The sequence below is a fragment of the Oncorhynchus mykiss genome, chromosome 9 (genome assembly GCF_057628025.1).
Source record: "Oncorhynchus mykiss isolate SJ-2025 chromosome 9, ASM5762802v1, whole genome shotgun sequence".
NCBI classification, from domain to species: domain Eukaryota; kingdom Metazoa; phylum Chordata; class Actinopteri; order Salmoniformes; family Salmonidae; genus Oncorhynchus; species Oncorhynchus mykiss.
In genome coordinates this window covers 77711226-77725184 of record NC_143030.1, presented here as the reverse complement: position 1 = coordinate 77725184, position 13959 = coordinate 77711226, and the positions used below count along the sequence as shown (strand labels likewise).

The 13959-nt window shown below is 45.0% G+C and overlaps 1 protein-coding gene across 6 annotated transcripts in view; it reads right to left on the bottom strand.

Annotated features, from left to right (window-relative positions):
• The window catches only part of rerea (arginine-glutamic acid dipeptide (RE) repeats a), a 338328-nt gene extending 336922 nt beyond the window's left edge, over positions 1 to 1406 (bottom strand). For 4 of the 6 annotated variants that reach the window (XM_090185445.1, XM_090185450.1, XM_090185453.1 and 1 more), the window contains exon 1: positions 1046 to 1406. The gene's annotated coding sequence lies outside the window, so the exon portion shown is untranslated. The remainder of the gene's footprint in view (positions 1 to 1045) is intronic. The other 2 variants (XM_090185448.1, XM_090185451.1) reach the window with 1 other exon arrangement.
• Between the last annotated feature and the right edge of the window lie 12553 nt (positions 1407 to 13959).

Here is a 13959-nt window from a genome sequence, read left to right as displayed (position 1 = left end):
AATCAAACCCATGACAATGATACCTAACTTGCCAAATTATAGCAACATTCAGGACAAACATCACAAAGCATTGAAAAACAACAGGTTGAGTTTGAATTAGTCTTTGACAACACTGCTGCAGTTCAGGAAATAATAAGTTATCATTTATTAACGCATTATTTGCGCAACAAATATGTATTAGCTAACTAGTAAGCTAGTTAGATACCAACTCTTATCCTGAAGCATCTATTGTATTTAAATGATGGCTCAGTATCTGAATTCACAGATTTCATTAACAGTTTGCAAGCGATAGAGACTTGTCTAGAAGCTAAAACCAAACCATCTCCTTGACAGTCCTTAACAATATCATTGTTAGCTAGCAAATTAGCCGAGTTATTCAAAGTGCAAACAACTAACGTTAATTATCCGAAGTTAGCAAGCTTACCTTACAAATTTGGTCAGCTAGTCAAACAAAACCTTTCAAATGTTGCTAGCAAGTTGCTTTGAATGACTAACTTGTTTGCTAACATTAACATCATGTTTCTGGGTAGCTAGTTGGCTAACTATGTTAGTTAGCATAACTAGCTTGCTTGTTAGCTAACAACTGGCAGGTGCAGCATATGGTTAGCTAGCTAGCTACCAGCAGTTGCTAACGTTAGCCTGTCTCTGGTGGAGTTGAATTTGCAACGTTAGCGAACTGTACTGACTAGGTTAGAGATAACATTTGTGATTGAGGTAACGTTAGCTAGTCGTCAGTGTGACAATAGCATGGGATCATCCGATAATCTCAAGGCAATCATTGCCTTTGATTGATGGCTAGCTAACGTTATGTTCACTAGCAAACTGTTAGCAAACTGTCGACTTGATTAAACAGTTCGTTGTCATCGTCACCAACGACACCCCAATCCAGCTAATACGTGATAAAAGCTTTAAAAAAAAAATAATACAAAAATTGCTAACTAGCTAAGGTACCTTATTTTTATGACATTACGCCCTTTTTTTTTATATTCATGGCCATCAAAAGCAGGAGTATAATTTAGATAGCCACAGCTATTGCAACACTTACCCTTGAAGAGCTTGTTCTACATCTGTGATTTGTTTGAGATGTGACTGCAACAACAACAAGTAACAATAATTCAGGCAACTAGCTAGCTAGCCAAGTGCTGCTGCTGCTGCTGCTGCTAATACAGGAGTAGCTAGCCTAGCTAGCGAGCCACTGTGGGATGTTTTTAATTAAAAACGAAACTGACCACGTTTGATATTAATTCTGTGATAAAATGATGTCGTAGGGAGTAATCGGTGTCGGGGTATTTTCTCTTCAGTTGGCTAAAGAGGCACAGTGTGTGAGAATACAACTAGCAGAAGGAACCGGTATCTTTGAGAGGTGTACTAAGCGTGACACCTTCTCTTCTTCATTTTCGGATGTGGAGATACTTATTCCATCTACTGGTAAATTACTGCCACCTACTGTAGAAGAAATGAGAAACTCCAATAACGTGACCACCCGAGTTTTTCACGGGTCCACCCGATCCCAAATAACAGAGACCTGACCCGGGACCTGTCATCTGGTCTCCGGTCTATGTAATTACAGCTGATAGACCCAAATGGACCCGAACACGGCTCTGCATAAGATATTTATTTAAGTAAGGTAGCAACATTTATTGACTAGCCAATATATAAAACCTATTCATTAACCAAAAGAGCAACTTGGCTGATAAACGTATTTATTTGTCACAATCGATTTTATCTTTATTTAACTAGGCAAGTCAGTTAAAGAACATATTCTTATGTTCAATGATGCCTAGGAACAGTGGGTTCACTGGTCTAGGAACAGTGGGTTAGCTGGTCTAGGAACAGTGGGTTAGCTGGTCTAGGAACAGTGGGTTAGCTGCCTTGTTCAGGGGCAAAACAACTGAACTTTTTCTTTTCTTTTTTTTCTCTACCCGGTTAGCTCAGGGATTTGATCTTGCAACCTGCCTGTTGGGGTACAGGCCTAGTTCTAGTACAGGTACATTACACACACAAAAACAGAATACCATCTTCGTAAGGGTGCTTTTTTAAGCCCATAAGTCAAGACAGTAAACCCATTTATATGCAAGGTAGCTAGCAACCTGTATGCTGTTTATCTTTTACACCTAGTACAATAAATGGGTATCACCCAACCAAAGATCTAGTGGAAAGCGAAAGCCATGGTTTCGGTGGCGTTTTAATTGCCATTATAACTTTTGTAATCTCGGCCATAGGTATATAATCAGATTATATATCTATGTTCTCAGCAAACCAGAACCATTTATGTTAGGCCCAATGTCTGTCCATTGGTATGTCCACAAAATATGACACATTTTGTAGAACCCGAACAATCTCTCACTTTGATTTGGACATACACGTTATATACATAAGTATGTGGACACCCCTTCAAATGAGTGGATTCAGCTATTTCAGCCACACCCGCTGCTGACAGGTGTATGCAATCGAGCACACAGCTATACAATCTCCATTGACAAACATTGACAGTAGAATGGCCTTACTGAAGAGCTCAGTGACTTTCAACGGGGCACCGTCATAGGATGCCACCTTTCCAACAACTCAGTTGGTCAAATTTCTGCCCTGCTAGAGCTGCCCTGGTCAACTGTGAGTGCTGTTATTGTGAAGTGAAATCATCTTGGAGCAACAACGGCTCATACGCAAAGTGGTAAAACACACAAAATCACAGAAAGGGACTGCTGAGTGCTGAAACAGGTAGCTTGTAAATATTGTCTGTACTCGGTTGCAGCACTCACTACCGAGTTCCAAACTGCCTCTGGAAGCAACGTCAGCACAAGAACTGTTTGTTGGCAGCTTCATGACAGCCGCACACAAGCGGCTAAAACACAGATTGACCTGGTGTTCAGTAATAAACCAGAGAGAGTGACTAAATCATTCAATATGTTTACTGGGCTGTCTGATCATAATCGGACACTTAATAGTCAGAAAGCTTTCTAAGAACAGGTTGAACCTCTACTGTTAGAAAGCCTGATTAGCTCAGAATACCTAAGAGAATACCTAAGAGTGAATTAATTATTTTGAAACTGCAATTAAGGGAATTAACTGGAATGATCTCTTGTCCTATACAGATGTGGAAGCTGATAGTCAAGTTTTTCTATCCACAATCCAGACTACAATAAATGGCTTCCTAAAGAAAATAAAATCCAAACCTGGCCTCTTCCTTGTCTAAATGGAGAAATCTGGAAATTGATGAAAGAACGAGATTATGCTCTAAAAACAGCCCTAAAATCCAAATTAGAGCATGACAGACGTAGGTTTACCATGTTGAGAAATAAGGTGATGAAAGAAATCAGACAGGCCAAGGCAAACGTTTTTATTAACATAATTGGTGAAGGGAAATTCTAAACTGATCTGGGAGAATCTAAAAAAGTTAACATGGAAAGACCATAGTAACACTACAAAAAGACTAGAAATCATGGTGAATAACAGTCTAACACAGGATGCAGTCGAGATAGCAATAGCCTTCAATTCCTACTTTATTGACTCTGTCAGGGTACTGACACAGGACAGAACCCCTCTACTAGTTTATTGGGCTCAGTGCTAGTAAATGACGCTCAACCTGTCTTCATCATAAGGAAGGTTTCTGTGTCAAAGGTGAACAAGGTGATTAGCTCACTAAAGAACTCTAAAGCCAAAGATGTGTTTGGGCTGGACTCTACCCTTCTTAAAAACTACAAAGAGTCACTCATTGGCCCCATTACTAAGGTCACCAACACATCTATTGGTCTGGGGGTGTTTCCAAGGGTATGGAAGTCGACCATAAAAACGGCCATCTTTAAATCGGGTGACCCTGCTGACGTGAGTAACTACAGGCCCATTAGTATACTACCTGTGGTGTCGAAGGTTGTTGAAAAGTGTGTAGCAGAGCAACTGAAAGCCCACATCAACAACAGCCCCTTCACATTACACTCCATGCAGTTTGGCTTCAAAGCGAAACACTCCACAGAAATGGCCAACTGCTTTCTTCTGAAATGTGAAGTCCAAGATGGACAAAGGGGGCGTTGTTGGGGCTGTGTTTCTGGACCTAAGGAAGGATTTGATACTGTTAACCATGAGATTCTCATCACAAAATTGTCCAAGTTCAACTTTTCCCCCGATGCCCTGAGATGGATGAAATCATACCTTGAAGGCAGAACTCAGTGTGTCAGTGAGCAATGAGCTGTCGCCCACTCTTAGCTATGATGTGGGCGTGCCCCAAGGGTCAATACTGAGGCCCCTCCTGTTCAGCCTGTACATTAATGATCTGCCTTCTGTCTGTACTGGGTCTGAAGTTCAAATGTATGCAGATGATACAGTGATATATGTGCATGCAAAGAGCAAACAACAAGCTGCACAAGAACTCACTACTGTAATGGTCCAGGTTACAAAGAGGCTCAGTGACTCGTATTTGCATCTCAATGTGAAAAAAACTGTCTGCATGTTCTTCACAAAGAGGGCAACAGATGCTACTGAGCCAGATGTCTATGTGTCAAGGGAGAAGCTCCAGGTGGTATCTGATTTTAAGTACCTTGGCATCATACTTGATTCCAACCTCTCCTTTAAAAAGCAGGTGAAAAAGGTAATTCAAATAACCAAAATTCAACCTAGCTCATTTCCGATTTATACGAAATTGTTTGACTACAGAGGTAGCAAAACTGTACTTCAAATCTATGATACTCCCCCACTTAACATACTGCTTTAGTTGGGTCCAAACTTCTGGAGAGAGTTTGCTGCACTGAAAGTAAAGGGGCTGAATAATTTTGCACGCCCAATTTTTCAGTTTTTGATTTGTTAAAAAAGTTTGAAATATCCAATAAATGTCGTTCCACTTCATGATTGTGTCCCACTTCTTGTTGATTCTTCACAAAAAAATACAGTTTTATATCTTTATGTTTGAAGCCTGAAATGTGGCAAAAGGTCGCAAAGTTCAAGGGGGCCGAATACTTTCGCAAGGCACTGTATTTGCCCAATTTTTAAGCCTACTAGGAAGCATGTGCCCCCAGGCTTGGAGGGAAGCAAAAGTAATTCCACTACCTAAGAATAGTAAAGCCCCATAGTCGACCAATCAGCCTGTTACCAACTTTCAGCGTGCTTATAGGGAAGGACATTCAACATGCACAGAACAAATGATTGATGATTGGCTGAGAGAAATTGATGATGAAAAGATTGTGGGGGCTGTTTTGTTAGACTTCAGTGCGGCTTTTAACATTATCGATCATAGTCTGAGGCTGGAAAAACTTATGTGTTATGGCTTTACATCCCCTGCTATATTGTGGATAAAGAGTTACCGGTCTAACAGAACACAGAGGGTGTTCTTTAATGGAAGCCTCTACAACATAATCCTGGTAGAATCTGGAATTCCCCAGGGCAGCTGTCTAGGCCCCTTTCTTTTTTTCAATCTTTACTAATGACAGTATGTCTATGTATGCAGATGACTCAACACTATACATGTAAGCTACCACAGCGACTGAAATGACTTAGTTCTGAGCATGGGCTCAGAACAGGGTAGCACGACCGGCCCGTGAATGTGCACAGAGAGCTAATATTAATACTATGAATGTCAATCTCTTCTGGCTCAAAGTGGAGGAGAGATGGACATCATCACTACTTGTATTTGTGATAGGTATTGACATGTTGAATGCACCGAGCTGTCTGTCTAAACTACTGGCGCACAGCTCTGACACCCATGCATACCCCACAAGACATGCCACCAGAGGTCTCTTCACAGTCCCCAAGTCCAGAACAGACTATGCGATGCTCACAGTACTACATAAAGCCATGACTACATGGAACTCTATTCCACATCAAGTACCTGATGCAAGCAGTAAAATTAGATTTAAAAAACAGATACAAATACACCTTAGGGAACAGCGGGGACTGTGAAGTAACACAAACATTGTCACAGACACATGCATACACACACACACGATAACATACGCACTATACACACATGTACACATGGACTTTGTACTGTAGATATGTGGTAGTGGTGGAGTAGGGGCCTGAGGGCACACATTGTGTTCTGCATTGTGCAGCAGCTAATGGGGATCCATGATAAATACAAATACAAATGGTCTGGGGCTGTTTTTCACGGTTCGGTACCCTTAGTTCTCGTGAAGAGACATCTTAACATCTTAATGCTACAGCATATAATGGCATTCTAAATGATTCTGTGCTTCTAGATGATTCTGTGCTTCCAATTTCGTGGAAAAAAAGTTTGGGGAAGTCCTTTTCCTGTTTCAACATGACAATGCCCCCGGGCACAAAGCGAGGTCCATACAGAAAAGGTTTGTCGAGATCGATGTGGAAGAACTTGACTGGCCTGCACAGAGCCCTGACCTCAACTCCATCAAACATGTTTGTGATGAATTTGAACGCCGACTGCGAGCCATTCCTAATCGCCCAACATCAGTACCTGACCTCACTAATGCTCTTGTGGCTGAATGGAAGCAAGTCCACGCAGCAATGTTCCAACATCTAGTGGAAAGCCTTCCCAGAAGAGTGGAGGCTGTTATAGCAGCAATGTTCCAACATCTAGTGGAAAGCCTTCTCAGAAGAGTGGAGGATGTTATATGAAGCAAAGTGGGACAAACTTTTGGTCATGTCGTGTATCTACTAAAGTAATGTTAGGTAGGCAAGCTACTTCTCTGCCAGTAATTGGCCTGCTCTGCCTTGATGGTTAGTAAAAGATACATTTTCATATACTGCCATTGATAGTATTGATAGTATGCATCACCATATCACTCCTTTATATGGGTGAGAAGACCAGAAAGACATCCACAATAGTGATGTATATGACTGCTACTCCTTTAGGTATATCTCAACTCCTGCACCGGTACTAGACCCATAGTAGACCTATTGTCCAATAAAATCCATACACATATTTAGCAGATTTGATTTTGGAATGTTTCCCCTCTCGTCACCTCCCATCTACTCTGTCATCTCTGTCATCTCTGTCATCTGGAGATGTTAGTTGAATAGATTGATTCTATTTGAGAGACTCCTCTGGGATTTGTGTGTGTGAGCACATACTCCATTTTTTTTATTACATTTTTAATTTAACTAGGCAAGTCAGTTAATAACACATTCGTATTGATAATGATGACCTAGGAACAGTACCTGTCAGCAACGGGTGTGGCTGAAATAGCGGACACCCCATTTGAAAGGGGTGTCCACATACTGTTGGTGATGTAGTGTACTTTATAACGGTCAAGTTGGAAACCACAACACATCTAATTGAGGAAAAAGAGAGGCCTCAAAGCATTACATCTGATGTGAATCAGTAGTAGGGGAACATAGTAGGGGTTCACAGCAGTAACCACCAGGTGGAGTATGATCCCAAGAAAAGAGGTGGAAGTGCAGCACTCTAACAAGGAAGGAGTTGGCCAGGGCTTGGCCAGGGCTTGGCCAGGGCTTGGCCAGGGCTTGGTCAGGGCTTGACCAGGGCTTGGTCAGGGCTTGACCAGGGCTTGGTCAGGGCTTGGTCAGGGCTTGGTCAGGGCTTGACCAGGGCTTGGCCAGGGCTTGGTCAGGGCTTGGCCAGGGCTTGGTCAGGGCTTGGTCAGGGCTTGACCAGGGCTTTGTCAGGGCGTGGCCAGGGCTTGGCCAGGGCTTGACCAGGGCTTGGCCAGGGCTTGGTCAGGGCTTGGTCAGGGTTATGACCAAGGTCATTCTGATTTTCCCCAAATTCTACCCTTTTCATATCAGTTTGGCAAAAGACATCAGTAAGACCCATTTCCTTACAGAAATGCAGTTGATTGCAATAATTCACTATGAGTCATGTATACTGGAAGAATGAGACGTATATACTGGAAGTATTTAAAATATATATATATAATATTTAACCTTTATTTAACCAGGCAAGTCAGTTAAGAACAAATTCTTATTTACAATGACGGCCTACCCAGGTCAAAACCGTAACCCGGACGACACTGGACCAATTGTGCGCCGCCCTATGGGACTCCCAATCACTGCTGGTTGTGGCGTAGCGGTCTAAGGCACTGCATCTCAGTGCACGAGGCATCACTACAGACACCCTGGTTTGAATCCAGGCTGTATCACAACCGGCCGTGATTGGAAGTCCAACGTCGTCCGGGTTTGGCCGGTGTAGGCCGTGATTGGCCAGCGTAGGCCGTGATTGGCCACTGTAGGCCGTGATTGGCCAGTGTAGGCCGGGTTTGGCCAGTGTAGGCCGTGATTGGCCAGTGTAGGCCGGGTTTGGCACAGCGTAGGCCGTGATTGGCCAGCGTAGACCGTGATTGGCCAGTGTAGGCCGGGTTTGGCCAGTGTAGGCCGTGATTGGCCAGTGTAGGCCGTGATTGGCCAGTGTAGGCCGTGATTGGCCAGTGTAGGCCGGGTTTGGCCAGTCTAGGCCGTGATTGGCCAGTGTAGGCCGTGATTGGTCAGTGTAGGCCGTGATTGGCCAGTGTAGGCCGGGTTTGGCCAGTCTAGGCCGTGATTGGCCAGTGTATGCCGTGATTGGTCAGTGTAGGCCGTGATTGGCCAGTGTAGGCCGTGATTGTAAATAAGAAATTGTTCTTAACTGACTTGCCTAGTTAAATGAATGTTAAATTAAAAAAAATAAAAAGTACAGTGCATTTGGAAAGTATTCAGACCCCTTGACTTTTTCCACATTTTGTTACGTTACACTGCTCTGGATGGGCCACTCAAAGACATTCAGAGACTTGTCCCGAAGCCACTCCTGTGTTGTCTTGGCTGTGTGCTTAGGGTCGTTGTCCTGTTAGAAGGTGAACCTTCGCTCCAGTCTGAGCTCCTGAGCGCGCTGGAGCAAGTTTTCATCAAGGATCTCTGTACTTTGCACCGTTCATCTTTCCCTCGATCCTGACTAGTCTCCCAGTTCCTGTAGCTGAAAAACACCCCCACAGCATGATGCTGCCACCACCATGCTTCACATTAGGGATGGTGCCAGATTTCCTCCTCCTGCTGAGGAGTTGCTTCTGTCTGGCCACTCTACAATAAAGGCCTGATTGGTGGAGTGCTGCAGAGATGGTTGTACTTCTGGAAGGTTCTTCCATCTCCACAGAGGAACTCTAGAGCTCTGTAAGAGTGACCATCAGGATCTTGTTCACCTCCCTGACCAAGGCCCTTGTCCCCTGATTGCTCAGTCGGGTGGCCAGCTCTAGGAAGAGTCTTGGTGGTTCCAAACTTTTTCCACTTAAGAATGATGGAGGTCACTGTGTTCTTGGGGACCTTCAATGATGCAGACATTTTTTGGTACCCTTCCCCAGATCTGTGCCTTGACACAATCCTGTCTTGGAGCTGTACGGACAATTCCTTTGTCCTCATGGCTTGGTTTTTGCTCTGACGTGCACCATCAACTGTGGGACCTTATATAGACAGGTGTGTGCCTTTCCAAATCATGTCCAATCAATAGAATTTACCACAGGTGGACTCCAATCAAGTTGTAGAAACATCTCAAGATTGAGCAATGGTAACAGGATGCACCTGAGCTCAATTTTCAGTCTCAGAGCAAACGGTCTGAATATTTATGTAAATTAAATTACCTTATGTAAAGGTATGTTTTTTAATACGTTTGCACAATTGTTGTTTTTTTTTAACTGTTTTTGCTTTGTCGTCATGGGGTATTGTGTGTAGATTGATGAGGGAGGAAAAATAACTTAATCCATTTTAGAATAAGGCTGTAACGTAACAAAATGTGGAAAACGGTCTGTATACTTCCCGAAGGCACTGTATATATTGGAAGTATAACACATACTAGTATATTTATGGTTGATATGTACTGTATACTTGATGTATTTTCACAGTATTGCATTACATTATTGCTTAATAATACAGATAAATAGCATCTATGAATGTCTGCAGTTTCTAAAATACAGAATTAACGTGTTGACTGTGTGTGCCTTGTGTTATACCCATAACCTAGAAGGATAATTAACTGTAGACAGCTAAACAATGGTGACAGGAAGTTCCTTAAAGTTCCTCAAAGGAATGAACCGCCAACCTCAATGGCGGATTCAGCTGGGCCAGCAGCCATGTACTGTAAAAACTGCCGATTGAACATCTACCTTGGCAAGTAAGTGCAACGTTGACGTAGGGAGTCAGGAAGCAGGTAGTTTAATAATAATGAACAAATCAAAAACAAGAGAAACGTCAGACAAGGAAACAGAACCAATACTGCCTGAAGAGTGACGCTAGATAAAGGGGAAGTAATCAGGGTAGTGATGGAGTCCAGGTGTGTGTAATGAGGGTTGCCAGGTGTGTGTAATGAGGGTTGCCAGGTGTCTGTAATGAGGGTTGCCAGGTGTGTGTAATGAGGGTTGCCAGGTGTGTGTAATGAGGGTTGCCAGGTGTGTGTAATGAGGGTTGCCAGGACCAGTGATGAGTAGACCAGCGATATCGAGCGCCGGAGAGGGGGAGTAGACATGACAGTACACCCCCCCCCCCCCCCCCCCCCCCCCCACCGATGAGCGGCTACAGGCGCAGGACGACGCTGGCCAGGAGGACAGCTCTAAGTGCGAGGAGCGGGTGGAATTCTCGGGTGGGGTTGGGATCTAGAATATCGTCCACCAGAACCCAGCACCGCTCCTCTGGACTGTACTCCTCCTAGTCCTCCAGTTACTAGAGACGACCCCCACGACATCGGGAGTCCTGGAGAGATCTGACAGCATAGGCAGGGCTCCCCTCGATGTCCAAGGGAGGAGGAGGGGGGTTGTGGGGGACGGCATCAGCCAGGGGACAAGAAACCACCGGCCTGAGGAGGGAAACATGAAAAGAGGGTGAGATCCGGTAGTTGGTGGGGAGCTGTGCTCTGCAAGTTGCCTCGTTTACCCTTCCGGAGGACCTAGAATGGCCCACAAACCCAGGACTCCGCTTCTTCAGATCAGGCAGAGCGGCAGTTTCCTGGTGGAGAGCCAAACGCGGTCACCAGGATGGAAGACGGGAGCTCCACTGCGGTGGCGATCCGCCTGCTCTTTCTGACAGCGGACGGCACGTTGGGAGTCTCACGTGTGCATCGTTCCATAACTCTTCTGCGCGCCTGAACCACTCGTCCACCGCAGGAGCTTTGGTCTGGCTTGGGGTCACGGAGCCAGGGTCAGCTGATAACCCCAGAATACATTGGAAAGGAGTCAGCCCGGTGGAAGAGTGACGCAATGAATTCTAGGCTTATTCAGCCCGAGGAAGGAATCGGGCCCACTCCCCCGGTCGGTCCTGGCAGTGACTCCTCAGGAACCTCCCCAGCTCCTGGTTCATCCTCTCCACCTGCCCGTTTGATTGAGGCCAATACCCGGAAGTGAGGCTGACCGTGACCCCCAGCTTTTCAATGAAAGCCTTCCTTCGTACACGCGATGTGAATTGGAGGCCACGATATCCTCCGGAAGACCTGCTGGAACAATGCCTCAGTGACCTGGAGAACGGTAGGGAGACCAGAGACAGGGATGAAACTGCATGATTGAGAATCTGTCGACAACCACCAAAATGGTGGTGAATCCATCGGAGGGGAGATCAGTGACGAAATCAATGGACAGATGAGACCAGGGACGCAGAGGCACAGGGAAGGAGTTTTACCTGAGTACAGTGTGCAACGTGAAATAGAGGAAGCACTGGAGTAGGAAGCCACGGCATTTGGATTGTGACCTGTCCTATTTGTCCGGGAGGGATAAATGGGCATCGCTGACCTGGGCGGACTGTTGGATGGGCTGAGGTGCTGGCTCGACTTGTGGTAGAGAATCCTCCGCATGTTGGAGTTGACGCCCCTCTGGGGAATGTCGAGAGGTTGAAGAACACAGAGGACCTCATCCGTAGCCGTCCCCAGTTCTGCCAGTTAGTCGTGGTGTTGGCGAAGTAGGTGTCCCTGTTGGCTGACCATCTAGGAGATGTCCCGATTAACTGCTGCTTCCATTTGTTGAGGCTGTATTCTGTAACGTTGACGCAGGGAGTCAGGTAGTTTAATAATAATGAATGTAGACCTATAAAATAACAAGCGAACCGTTAGAGAAGGAAACATAACCAACGCTGCCTGAAGAGTGATGCTAGATAAAGGGGGAGTAATCAGGGTTGTGATGGAGTCCAGGTGTGTGTAATGAGGGTTGCCAGGTGTGTGTAATGAGGGTTGCCAGGTGTGCGTAATGAGGGTTGCCAGGTGTGTGTAATGAGGGTTGCCATGTGTGCGTAATGAGGGTTGCCAGGTGTGTGTAATGAGGGTTGCCATGTGTGCGTAATGAGGGTTGCCAGGTGTGCGTAATGAGGGTTGCCAGGTGTGAGTAATGAGAGTTGCTAGATGTGTGAAATAAAGGTTGCCAGGTGTATTTAATGAGGGTTGCCAGGTAGTGTAATGAGGGCTGCCAAGTGGTGTAATGAGGGTTACCAGTTGTCCGTAAGGAGGGTTGCTAGGTGTGTGAAATTATGGTTGCCAGGTGTGTTTAATGAGGGATGCCAGGTGTGCGTAAAGAGGGTTGCCAGGTGTGTGTCGTGAGGGTTGCCAGGTGGTGTAATGAGGGTTGCCAGGTGTGTGTCGTGAGGGTTGCCAGGTGATGTAATGAGGGTTGCCAGATGTGCGTAATGACAGTTGCCAGGTGTGCGTAATGAGAGTTGCCAGGTGTGTATAAGGAGGGTTGCAAGGTGTGTGTCGTGAGGGATGCCAGATGGTGTAATGAGGGTTGCCAGGTGTGCGTAATGAGGGTTGCCAGGTGTGCGTAATGAGGGTTGCCAGATGTGCGTAATGAGAGTTGCCAGGTGGGCGTAATGAGAGTTGCCAGGTGCATATAATAAGGGTTGCCAGGTGTGTGTAATGATGGGTTACCAGGTTCGGTGGTTAATAGACTAGCGACGTCGAGCGCTGGAGAGGGGGAGCGGGAGTAGATGTGACAGTAGGCCTACAGCATAAAATGTCAGAGCTGGGTTCAAATAGTATTTTAAATCTTTTAAATACATTGAGCGTTTGCTTTAGCCTGTCTGGAGGGCCAGATAGGCGGGGTTGGCAATTTTTGGCACTATTCCATTGATTCCATTGTACCAGGCAAGCTCAATCAAGCACATATATAATATTAGATATTTCAAATAATAGTTGAACCTAGGTCTGGAACTCACAGGCCCTTCAAGAGAGGGATCTCTGCCCTGCTGGATCCTGTTACGTCCAGAAATGGCGTCCCTGTCCCTCTCGGCGACGGCTCATGTTACTGACTCTCACTGGCAGTTCCAATTACATCACAACATAGAAACCGCTAGGGCCGTTTATGAGCAGGAGTTGATATACAGTTGAAGTCGGAAGTTTACATACACCTTAGCCAAATACATTTAAACTCAGTTTTTCACAATTCCTGACATTTAATCCAAGTAAAGATTCCCTGTCTTCGGTCATTGAGGACCACCACTTTATTTTAAGAATGTGAAATGTCAGAATAATAGTAGAGAGAATTATTTATTTCAGCTTTTATTTATTTCATCACATTCCCAGTGTGTTAAAAAAATTACATACACTCATTTAGTATTTGGTAGCATTGCCTTTAAATTGTTTAACTTGAGTCAAACGTTTCGGGTTGCCTTCCACAACCTTCCCACAATAAGTTGGGTGAATTTTGGCCCATTCCTCCTGACAGAGCTGGTGTAACTGAGTCAGGTTTGTAGGCCCACAAATGTTCTAAAAGATTGAGGTCTGGGTTTTGTGATGGCCCTCCAATACCTTGACTTTGTTGTCTTGAAGCCATTTTGCCACAACTTTGAAAGTATTTTTTTTTATTTTACCTTAATTTAACTAGGCAAGTCAGTTAATTCTTAATTTCAATGATGGCCTAGGAACAGTGGGTTAACTGCCTGTTCAGAGGCAGAACGACATACCTTGTCAGCTCGGGGGTTTGAACTTGCAACCTTCCAGTTACTAGTCCAACGCTCTAACCACTAGGCTACCCTGGGGTCAATATCCATTTGGAAGACCCATTTGTGACCAAGCTTTAACTTCCTGACTGATGTCTTGAGATG